This window comes from Dasypus novemcinctus, chromosome 8 (genome assembly GCF_030445035.2).
Source record: "Dasypus novemcinctus isolate mDasNov1 chromosome 8, mDasNov1.1.hap2, whole genome shotgun sequence".
NCBI classification, from domain to species: Eukaryota; Metazoa; Chordata; class Mammalia; order Cingulata; family Dasypodidae; genus Dasypus; species Dasypus novemcinctus.
This window is the reverse complement of record NC_080680.1, coordinates 71,191,912-71,204,574: the sequence shown is the minus strand read 5'-3', so window position 1 is coordinate 71,204,574 and position 12,663 is coordinate 71,191,912. Positions and strand designations below refer to the sequence as shown.

General features: G+C 39.8%; 1 protein-coding gene across 7 annotated transcripts in view; it reads right to left on the bottom strand.

Moving 5' to 3' along the window:
* TEK (TEK receptor tyrosine kinase) overlaps window positions 1-12,663 on the bottom strand; it is a 127,199-nt gene that overhangs the window by 49,964 nt on the left and 64,572 nt on the right. The gene's annotated exons all lie outside the window — the stretch shown is intronic.

The following is a 12,663-nucleotide window of genomic DNA, read 5'->3' as shown; positions in this document are numbered from 1 at the left end:
AAGTCATTTCCTCTATTAAAATGCAAATGTACACATGCAACATGCACATGACACAATTTTTCCATGCATCTGGTTGGGGAGGTGAGGACTCTGTGGTGATTAATATTTATTATCAAACTAATGCCTGATATTACCTATACACTGCATTAACTATGACTCTCCATCCTTCTCCAAAGTGGAAAATAACAAGAATGGACAGACATTATCCAAAAGGCTTTCCCTTAGTCCTTTTGGTTTGTGTTATTACCCCCAAATAATACTAATTGCTTTAGAATGCCTCAAGCATTTTTCAAGTGGGATTAACACAAAGCTGGACTTATTACTAATGTGGATATCAAAGAATAAGGAGAGAAAAGAATCCTATATCTTGCCTCCTACCTTTTAATTATATATATGAACTGACATAGTTATGGGACTGGACAGCACTTAGAGAAAACTGGGAAAGTTACTATATAGTCAGCTTATAAAATCTTTCTGGAACCTTCTGTCTCTGGGTCAGGCTTGGAACATGATATTACTGGAGTCCCTTGGTTTATTAGACAAGATGTGATGCAAATAAAATCATCTAACATTCTCCCAGACACAATAGTTGCTGAGTTTCTTTGATTTGCCTCAAAATCTGCAAAGAACCACAAATATAAGAATGAGGGGGGTTTAATTTTAGGTTTTGAGTTAACAACAAAAAAAGAGAAGCTGAATATTTAACTTGCCTAAACATGGAGGAGAGGATGGAAGGAAGACAGAGAAGAGAAAAAGAAGATTCAACTAATCCAACAGAAGACAGAAAAGGGAAAAAGAGACTCAAAGAAAAATCATGGCATACAGAAAAGACAAAATAAGATGGTAGAAATCATTCAAATATATCTTTTAAAAGAAATATTTTAACATTCAGGCAAACTCAGAATGAATTGAAAAATAGAACTATGTATTCTTTTTCATGAGTTATACATTAAACATGATGATCCGTGAGGTTGAGAATGAAGGGACAGAAAATTATATATGGGCAACTACTGACAAAAAGAAGTTGGTGTGGCAAATATTTATATCAGAAAAAAATTTATTCTGAAGCTAAAAAAAATTATTAAGGATAAAAATGGTCTTTGCATGTTCTTAACAGAACCATCCACCAGGAAAATATAATTATCCTGAACTTGTTTATGCATCTAATTACAGAGCTTCAAAATATACGAAGCAAAAACTGAATCTCAAGGAAAAACTGACAAGTCCATGAGCATAGTAGAAATCTCAGAAACTGATTAATCAAACAGATCATATATATTTAAGGAAAAACATAAAAGATCTGTATAACATCATTAAAGATCTGTTGGATATTAATGGAACCCTGGCCTAGCTATCTGAATACGCATTATTTTCCAAGCATTTTTCTGTCTTATTAAGCCACAAAGCATGTCTATAGGACTAGCAAAGAATCGAAATCCTATAGAACATTTTCTGACCAGAATATATTTAAATTAGATGTCAGTACTCTAAAGTATGAGCCCCTACAGAGTTTCTGCCCAGGAGCAAGCCTGGGTGGGGGGTGGGGTGGCGGGGCTGCTGAGGCAGCGGGGATGAAGCAGCTGTCTCTGTGCCTTCTGTACTGAGAAGGCAATCATTTTTGTCTCATCTGTGCCTTTCCGGTGGGCATCTTGAGAGAGGTTGATTAAGCACTCTGTGGACTTGTGGTTTAGAGATACCGCAGGAGGGAAGATTTGTTTGAGCCACACCGAGAAGGAGCTGTCTTTAGGTTCGGCTACTCCTTTTCTTCAACAGAGGGTTGTGCTTGCTGACCTGGCTTTGGTGCCCTTTCAGGACTACCCACATGACCGGGTGTGTGAATGTGTTGGAATCAGACCGTCCTGGGTTTGGATGCACACTCTGCCACTTACAGAACCTCTTTGAGCAGGTTACTTCACCCCTTCCAGTCTCAGTTTCCTCATTTAATCATTTAGAAGTAATTATTTCTACCTTAGAAAGTTAAGAATATGAAATGATGTAAGCCAAACCACTGGGAGCCTAGAAAAGATCAACGCCCTTCTCAAATAAAAATAGAGCAACACTGTTATAATAGGACATGAGTGGCAGCTTTCTTGACAATTAAGATGGGCCTGATATGCAGGCAAGGCAGGCAGGAGACTGGGTGGGTACTTCATGGGGCCCCTGACACCCACGAGGCGCTTCGTTTAGCAAGCACAATGCCTTTAGCTCTACCTTTCTGTGGCATGCTCCCAGACAACTATGAGAATTTTTTTCTGGCCAGTTCATTTCGTTGTTCCTTTCTATGTTCTTTGTGTATATTTTCTGTTCCTTTGTGTGATGGTTGTTTAGCTGATGTGGGAGTTCTCCCACTCAGCATTGTGTTCTGAAAAGGAACCAAGATTCCCCAGTAGGCTCAATGCCAATGTAGCTCCCCCCACCCCAACACACACTTGGTGGCTTTGTATTACCTCAGACTTCGTACATTTTAAACCCTCTGTTTTTACAGGTAGGAACACCATAGAGCCTGTCACCTCCTACATGAAGGTCTCTAGGCTTGTTTTCTCCTGCTGAGTACTAATGAAGGGGGTCTGTACTTGTTCATGTTATACTTGGAGCTTCCTGATGACACAGGAGCCTGGTGCTCCCTTGTACGTGGGGTAGACCTACACTGATATCCAATGATATGAAAAAATAATAGCCACATTTTAATAGTACTTACTATGGACCAGGCACTCTTCTAAGTGTTTTAAACATATTTACTTCTCATTGTATCCTTAGGATACTATTATTCTAATTTTACAAATGAGAAAATTAAGGGAGAGAGAACTTAAGTAACCTGTCCAAGATCACCCAGCTCCAAAGACCTCTCACAGGTTATGCGATGGTAGGTGCTCAGAGAGGATTTACCTTCTCACTGCCTGATTTTATAGATGGAATTGCTGAGGCTTTGGTATGATCATCAAGATCACTTGGATGGGGTAATTAACTGGTGGGACATAAACTGGTGGGGCACAATTCATCTTACTGGTTGTTGGTCACATATTCATTAAGGATTGGAGATAAAGTAGATGATAGTTCACGTTGCAAACGAAGATGCTTCAAAGTGGATAAAAAATAAAGGAACTAAATTTAAGTTATCTCCTTTAATTTGATGCTAGATAAAGACTAAAGATAATAATGTACTTTTATGTCCATTGTTACTTTATTTAATATTCACAACAGCACTGTGAGGACAGTATAGCATATCTGCAGTCTAGTGATGACAGAGATGGAGTTATGGATGTTTAAGTCCCTTGCTGGTGGTGTACTAACAGTGAATAAACATGAAAGTGGAGACATGAACTGAAAACCTTCACACTCATTCCACAACACCATTTCTCCAGTCTCATCTTTTCCCAGCCCTGCGCCTTTGCACTCAATTCCAGTCATTCTAATTACATCCATTTCCTCAAACAGACCATGTGGTCGCTCACCTTCAAACCATGAGGTTCCTCCCTTCTCTTCTATTCCTTATTTTCCTGTATGCCTAACCAACTCCAATGCATTCTTACTTTTTTGTTTATAAAAATTTATTGAAATATATAATTCATACATGAACATCTATAAAGGATAAGTGTATAGTAAAAGTTGTGAACTTACAAAACAAACATGCATACCATCATTCAGGGTTCCCATACATCACCCCACCACTAATTCATTGCATCATTGTGAAATATTTGTAACAAATTATATAATAGCATTGTCAAAGTTTTACTACTAACTATAGCCCATATCTTACATTTGGTGTATTTTCTCCCAATCCGCCTAATTAGTCAGCCAAAGGGATGCTGATGCAAAGTACCAGAAATCTGCTGGCATTTATAAAGGCTATTTATTTGGGGTAAAAGTTTACAGTCACAAGGCCATAAAGCCTAAGTTACTTCCCTCACCAAAGTCTGTTGCCATGAGTTGGAGCCAGATGGCTTCCAGCATCTTCAAGGGCCCAGCCTTCCTCTTCCTCTAAAGACTCCATGATCCCAGTTTCTTCCAATATCAGCTGTAGGCTAGGATAAGTCTTGTCTCTCTCCTGGGGCTCACGTCTCTCCAGGTTCAGTTGCTCTGTTGCTCTACAAGGTCAGCTGTAGACTGTCAGGCTCTCTCTCTTTCTCAGGCCTCTGCCATGTCTATGGAGCCATCTCTGTTCCTCTGTGTTCTTCTGCATATTTACTTCCTGGTGCTCCAACTCAAAAATTCCCAACTCTGTCCTCTGCCACATCCTATTGATGTGACCCAATCAAAGCCTTAATCATAATTTAATCAAGTAAAAGCAAAACCTCTGAATCCAATACAATCTAATATGCCCAGAAAAATAGATCAGTTTAAAAACATAATCCAATATCTATTTTTGGAATTCATAAGTAATACCAAACAGCTACACTACTCTGTTATTTTTTTGTTCATAAACCACACAATTTATCTAAAGTGGCATTTGGTATAGTCACAAGGTAGTGCATTCATCACTTCTACCAATATTAGAGCATTTTCATTACTCCAAGGAAAAGAAATGAGAAACAACAAAAAGCAAACCACTATCATACACCTAAATTAGTGCCTCTAATTACATATCCTATGATGTGCTTTCACCATTCCTATTCATTTCCAAACATTTACAAGCAACTTTTTACCAATTCTGCACAGATTAAACCTCAGCTTTCCATTCTTTAACCACATTCTATTCTCTCGTGACTTATATTTTAGCTGTTAAGTCCATGAGTTTGCTCATTACATTTAGTTCATAATAGCAAAATCATACAATATTTGTCTTTTTGTGCCTGCCTTGCTTCACTCAATATAATGTCTTCCAGGTTCATTCATGTTTTCAAATATTTCACGGCTTCCATTGTTCTTACAGCTGAATAATATTCTGTTGGGTGTTTATAACACAGTTTATTTACCCATTTATCAGTTTATGGGCACCTGGATTGTTTCCATCTTTTGACAATTGTGTATAATGTCACTATGAACATCAGTGTGCAGATGTCTGTTCATATCGCTGCACTAAGTTCTTCTGGGGATACATCGAGTGGTGGTATTGCTGGGTCACATAGCAGATCTATATCTAACTTCCTTAGGACCTGCCAAACAGTCCTCTATGGTGGCTGTACCATTCTACATTCCAACCAACAGTGAATAAGCATTCCTATATTTCCACATCCTCCCCAACATTTATAGCTTTCTCTTTTTTCAATAGTGGCCATTCTAGTAGGTGTGAAATAATATCTCATAGCTTTGATTTGCATTTCTTGAATAGCCAGTGATGCTGAACATTTTTTTATGCATTTTCTTACCATTTGTATTTCTTCTTTAGAAAAATGCCTATTCAGGCCATTTGCCCCTTTTTAAATTGAGTCATTTGTCTTTTGATTGTTGAGTTATGGGATCTCTTCATATATCATGGATATTAGATACTTGGATGTGTGATTTCCAGGTGTTTTCTCCCATTGAATAGGCTGCTTTTTTATCCTCTTCACAAGTTCTTTGAGGTACAGAAGTGTTTAGTTTTGAAGAGGTCCCATTTATCTATTTTTTCTTTTGTTGGTTGTGCTTTGGGTATAAGGTTTAAGAGGCCCCAACCTATTAAAAGGTCTTGTAGATGTTACCCTATTATTTTCTACGAGTTTTGTGGTCCTGGCTTTTATCTTTAGGGTTTTTTTTTTTCCAGGAGGTACAGGGAATGAACCCAGGACCTCATATATGGGAAGCAGGTGCTCAACCACTTCAGCTACCTCCACTCCCCTGTGTTTAGGTATTTGATCCATTTTGAGTTGATTACTATATAGGTAGTGAGATAGGGGTCTGTAGCTGAGCGAGAGGGTTTCGTCCTCGCTCAGGCCCAAGAGTCGGGGGGGCTTGCTCCTGCCGAACCACCGGCGGGGGGTGCCCCAAGAGGGAGTACCGGTTCTCCAGGCGTGGGGGACGCGCGGTTAAGGAAAAACCACGGAGACCGCTTGAGCGCAAGAACAGGTCTGCTTTATTACGGAAGTACACTTAGCTATATAGGGTTGGGTAGAGGGAGGGGCGTGATGAAGGGAGGGCTGGCTAAGGGGCGGCTGTGGACAGGCTGAAGCTGATGGATAGACCTGAGGTAAGCAGTTACTGGGGAAGAGGGCAGATTGTAGGTTGGCAATATGGGCGGGACTGGTGGGAAGGACGGCGGGGCTGGAAGGGGAGGAGGGGTGGAGAAAGGCGGCAACAGGGGTCCTTTTTTTTTTTTGGTAGATAACCAGTTTTCCCAAAACCATTTGTAGAAAAGTCTGTCCTATCTCAGAAAAGTAGATTTAGTAGGCTTATAAAAAATCAATTGACCATAGATGTGAGGGTCTATTTCTGAACTCTCAGTTTGATTCCATTGATCAAGTGTCTATCTTTATTGCAATATCATGCTGTTTTGACTACTGTAGTTTTATAATACACTTCAAAGTCAGGAAGCATGAGTCCTCCAAACTTGTGCATTTTTTTTTAGGATATTTTTTACTATTTGAGATCCCTTTCCCTTCCAAATAAATTTGCTAGTTGACTTTTCTAGTTCTGAAAAGTAGGCCATCAGAATTTTGATTGGTATTACATTGAATCTATAAATCAATTTGGGTAGAATTGATATCTTCATTGTATTTGAAATTTCAATCCATTAACACAGAATGTTCTTCCATTTGTTCAGGTCTTCTTTTTTATTTCTTTTAGCAATATTCTGTAATTATCTAAATACTCATCCTTTACAGTCCTGGTTAAATTAGTTCCTAGATATCTGAGTCCTCTTCTTGCTATTGTAAATGGATTTTTAAAAATTGATTTCCTCCTCAGCTTGCTTATTACTAGTGTATAGGAACTATTGATTTTTGTGTTGGTCTTATATCCTGTCACTTTGCTGAACTCATTTATTAGCTTTAATCACTTATTTTATAGATATTTAGGGATTTTCTAAATATAGGATCATGTCATCTGTGAATAATGGAAGTTTTACTTCCTCTTTTCCAATTTGGATGATTTTTATTTCTTTTTCTTGCCTAATTGCTTTAGCTAGAACTTCTAGCACAATGTTGAATAACAGTGGTGGCAGAGGGCATCCTTTTCTTGTTCCTGATCTCAGAAGGAAAGTTCTCAAACTCTCCCCACTGGGTACTATATTGGCGGTAGGATTTTCATATATGCCCTTTATTGTGTTGAGGAACTTTCCTTCTATACCTATCTTTTAAAGTGTTTTTATCAAGAAAGGATGCTGTATTTTGTCAAATGCCTTTTCTGTATCAATCAAGATGATCATGTGGATTTTTCCCTTTGATTTGTTAATGTGGTGTATTACATCAATTGATTTCTTTATGTTGAACCACCCTTGCATTCCAGAAATAAAGTCCACTTGATCATGGTATAAAATTCTGTTGGATTCAATTTGCAAGTATTTTGTTGAAAATTTTTGCATCTATATTCATTAGAGATCTGGCCTGTAAGTTTCTTTTCTTTTAGTATCTTTACTCTGGTTTTGGGTGATGTTGGCTTCACAAAATATGTTGGGTAGGGGATTGGGTGTAGTTCATTGGTTGAGCAACTGCTTTCCATGGACAGGTCCTGATTCAATCCCTGATACCTCCTAAAAAATGTGTTGGATAATTTTCCCCCCTTATCAGTTTTTTGAAGAGTTTAAACAGTATTTGTATTAATTTTTTTTGAAATGTTTGGTAGATTTCACCTGTGAAGACTTCTGGTCCTGGACTTTTCTTTGTTGGAAGATTTTTGATGACTGATTCAATCTCTTTACTTGTGATTGGTTTTTTTTCAGTTCCTGTATTTATTGTAGAGTCAATATAAGTTCTGTGTGCATTTCTAGGAGTTTGTTCATTACAGCTAGGTTGTCTAATTTGTTGGCATACAGTTCATCATAATATCCTCTTACTATCCTTTTTATTTCTGTGGGGTCAGTCATAATGTTTCCACTTTCATTCCTGATTTTGTTATTTGCATTTCCATTCCTTTTTTGTTGTTGTTGTTAGTCTTGCTAAGGGTTTGTTGATTTTATTGATCTTCTTAAAGAACCAGATTTTGGTTTCATTCATCTTCTCGACTTTGTTCTCAATTACATTTATTTCTGCTCTAATCTTTGTTGCTTCTTTCTTTCTGCTTGCTTTGAGATTGGTTGGCTGTTCTTTTTCTAGTTTTCCCAGGTGTTCAGTTATTTCTTTCATTTTAGCCCTGTCTTCTTTTTTAATATAGGCATTTAACCCCCATTTATTTGTGAAATTTCCCTTTTTCTGTCCATTGTTGATTTCCATCTTCATTCCAATATGATCAGAGAAAGTGTTTTTTAATAATTCCAATCTTTTTAAATTTATTGAGACCTGTTTTGTGATATGGATATGGTCTATCCTGGAGAAGAACCCAGGGCACTTGCAAAGAATGTATATCCTGCTCTTTTGCCATGCAATGCTCTATAAATAGGTCTAGTTCATTTATCATGTTATTCAAGCTCTCTGTTTCTTTACTTTTCCTCTGTCCATTGTTCTATCCAATATTGAGAGTGGTGTATTGAAGTCTCCAGCTCTTTTTTTTTTCCACCTTTTTTAATTCATTTTTAAAATATTACATTAAAAAAATATGAGGTCCCTGTGTACCCCCCACCCCCCTCACCCCACTACTCCCCCCATAGCAACATTCTCCTCCATCATCATGACACATTCATTGCATTTGGTGAATACATCTCTGAGCATTGCTGCACCTCATGGTCAGTGGTCCACATCATAGCCCACACTCTCCCACGTTCCATCCAGTGGGCCATGGGAGGACTGACAATGTCTGGTAATTGTCCCTGCAGCACCACCCAGGACAACTCCAAGTCCCAAAAATGCCTCCACATCTCATCTCTTCTTCCTGTTCCCCACATCCAGCAGCCACCATGGCCACTTTTTCCACACCAATGCCACATTTTCTTCAGTTAATAACCACAATAGTTCATGAATAGAATATCAATAAGTCTACTCTAATTCATATTCTATTCCTCCATCCTGTGGACCTTGGATTGGTTGTATCCATTCCACATCTATGTCAAGAGGGGGCTTAGATTCCACATGGATGCTGGATGCAATCCTCCTGCTTTCAGTTGTAGGCACTCTTTGCTCTATGGTGTGGTGGTTGACATTCTTCAACTCCATGTTAGCTGAGTGGGGTAAGTCCAATAAACCAGAGTATAGGAGCTGAAGTCTGTTGAGGCTCAGGGCCTGGCTAGCATATGGCCAGTCCAGAGATTCAGGTCCCCTGGGTATATATTAAATCCCAGCACCAACTACAATTCTGGTAAAGTAACAGGAAAGGCTTGTGAAAAGAGATCACATCTGAGTCCAGCTCCATCACACAGAAACACCAACTCCAAAGAAGGGCCAACTGACTTGGCACTGAACTCCATCTGCCATGACCATAGAACCTGTGGGTCTCTGTAGCCCTCAGAAGATCCAACTCTTATTTTATAGACATCCTATTTCTTCTTTCAGTTTTGCCATTGTGTGCCTCATATATCTTGGGGCACCCAGGTTAGATGCATAAGTACAAATTACAGTTATTTCTTCTTGGGAAGTTGCCACTTTTATTATTAAATAATAGCTTTCTATATCTCTTATCACTTTTTTGCATTTACAGTGAAATATTTTTTTTCAATCTTTCCCTTTCAGTCTGTATCCTGGTGTTTAAGGTGAGTCACCTGCAGACAGCACATGGATCGCTCACGTTTTCTTATCCATTACATCAGCCTATGTCTTTTGATTGGGGAGTTTAATCCATTAACATTTAATATTATTACTCTAAAGGTATTACTTCATCCATTTTATCCTTTGGCTTTCATATGTCAAATTTTATTTTTGTCCATCTTTTTACCCTTTTGGTTACCTTTTTTGATAATTTTCACTTCTATACTCTTCTCCAAGCCTCTCTCTACTCTCTTCTTTTCTGGCTGTAGAACTCCATTTAATATTTCCTGCAGAGCTGGATTCTTGTTTACAAATTCTCTGAGTTTCTGTTTATCTGTGAATAATTTAAACTCACTATCGTATTGAAGGACCATTTTTCCAAGTAAAGAATTCTTGGCTAGCAGTTTTTCTCTTTCAGTATCTTGGGGGTTTTGTTGTTGTGTTTTCTTTTTTATTTTTTTTTAAGATTTATTTATGTATTGATTTCTCTCCCCTCCCCTCACCCTGGTTGTCTGTTCTCTGTGTCTATTTGCTGCGTGTTCTTTGTCCGCTTCTGTTGTTGTCAGCAGCACGGGAATCTGTGTTTCTTTTTGTTGTGTCAGCTCTCCGGGTGTGCAGTGCCATTCCTGGGCAGGCTGCACTTTCCTTTGTGCTGCGCAGCTCTCTGTATGGGGCACACTCCTTGCACATGGGGCTCCCCTATGCGATGGACACCCCTGTGTGGCACGGCACTCCTTGCACGCATCAGCACTGTGCATGGGCCAGCTCCACATGGTCAAGGAGGCCTGGGGTTTGAACCACGGACCTCCCATGTGGTAGGCGGACACCCTAACCACTGGGCCAAGTCCACTTCCCTCTTTGAGTATCTTAATTATGTCATACCATTGCCTTATTGCCTCCATGGTTTCTGAAGAGAAATCTGCACTAAGTTTTTTTGGATGTTCCTTGTATGTGATGTTTTACTTCTTCCTTGCTGCTTTCAGAATTTTCTTTTTATCTTTGGCATTTGGTATTCTGAATATGTTGTGTCTTGGGGAAAGTCTATTTGGATTTGTTCTAACTGAAGTATACCATGCTTCCTGGATACATATATTTACATCTTTCAGGTGAGTTGGGAAATTTTGGGCCATTAATTCCTCAAATACTATTTCTGCACCCTTTTCCTTCTCTTCTCCTTCTGGAACTCCCATAACACATTTGTTGGTGTGCTTTTTGCTTTATTCAACTCTCTCAGCCCTGCTCAATTTTTTCCCATTCTTTTTTCTTTGTTTTTCTCTCTTTTCAATTTCAGCTGTTTTGTCCTTTATGTCCCTGATTCTTTCTTCATGATTTGAAATCTGCTGTTGTGTGCCTCTACTGTAGTTCAGTCTCACTTATGTCTTTCATTTCCATAATCTGTTATATTTCTATCAAAGATTTCACATTTTTCTTTGTGCTCACCAGTGTCTTTTTTTAATGAGAATCATTTTTAAAGATTTATTTGTTCATTCACCCCTTCCCCTTTCCCTGCATTGCTGTTTTTGCTGTCTTTGTCCACTCACTATGTGATCTTCTGTATCTATTTCTCTTTTTTTCTTCTCTTCTTGTCTTTCTCCTCTAGGAGTCACCAGGATTCGATCCTGGGGACCTCTGATGTGGAGAGAGATTCCCTGTCAACTGCACCACCTCAGTTCCTGGTCTCTGATGTGCTTCACCTTGACTCTCACCTTAATCTATCTTTTGTTGCATCATCATCTTGCTGTATGACTCACTTGCACAGGCACTGGCTCACCGTGCAGGCACTCAGCTTGCTCCATGGGCCCTTGGCTTGCCACATGGGCACTGGCTCACTGTGCGGGCACTGGCTCACCACATGGGCACTCTTGCAGGCACTTGGCTCACCATGCAGGCACTGGATCACCACACGGGCACTCAGCTCAACTCACAGGCACTCGTGCAGGCACTCAGGTTGCCACACAGGTACTCGGCTCACTGTGTGGGCACTGGTTCAGCACACAGGCACAATTTCTCTTCTTCTTTTTCACCAGGAGGCCTCAGGGATCAAACCAGAGTATTCCCATATGGTAGGTGGAAACCTTTTCACTTGAGCCGCATCTGTTTCTCACCAGTGTCTTCTTAATGGCCCTTATTTTCTTAGCCATGTTGTCCTTCAACTCTAAGGTTTGATTTAGGAGATTTGTTTGAACCTCATTTGTTGTGTCAAGTCCTGTCTCATCTGGAGCTTTAATTTTTCCTTTGCCTGAATCATATTTTCCTTTTTCTTAGTATGGCTTGTAATTTTTTGTTCATGTGTAAGCATCTGATTATCATGGTGCATTTACTCTAATGTTTAGCTTCTCCCTCTTGCCTAGAGATTTACTGTTGTTTTTTTTTTAATTAATTTCTCTCCCCTTCCCCCCTCCCATGCCCTAGTTGTCTGTTCTCTGTGTCCATTTGCTGCATGTTCTTTTTTTTTTTTTTTTGTCTGCTTCTGTTATCAGTGGCATTGGGAATCTGTGTTTCTTTTTGATGTGTCATGTTGCTGTGTCAGCTCTCCGTGTGTGCGGTGCCGTTCTTGGGCAAGCTGCACTTTCTTTCGCACTGGGCGGCTCTCCTTATGGGGTGCACTCCTTGCGCATGGGGCTCCCCTACGCAGGGGACACCCTTCTTCAGGGGACACCCCTGTGTGGCACAGCACTCCTTGCACGCATCAGCACTGCGCATGGGCCAGCTCCACATGGGTCAAGGAGGCCCAGGGTTTGACCTGCGGACCTCCCATGTGGTAGAAGGACGCCCGATTGCCTGGGGCAAGTCTGCTTCCCAAGATTTACTGTTAAATAGCTGTGTACTACCACTGTTCTTTGACTTTTGGTTCAACTTGTTCTAGATCTTTAGGAGTTCTCTTGTTTATCTGCTCAAACCAGGGCAAAGGACCCAGTAAGGAACCCAGGGCTAAGGCCTTGGAGAGGTGGGGTGAGGGGGTAGTGGGAATAAAGGC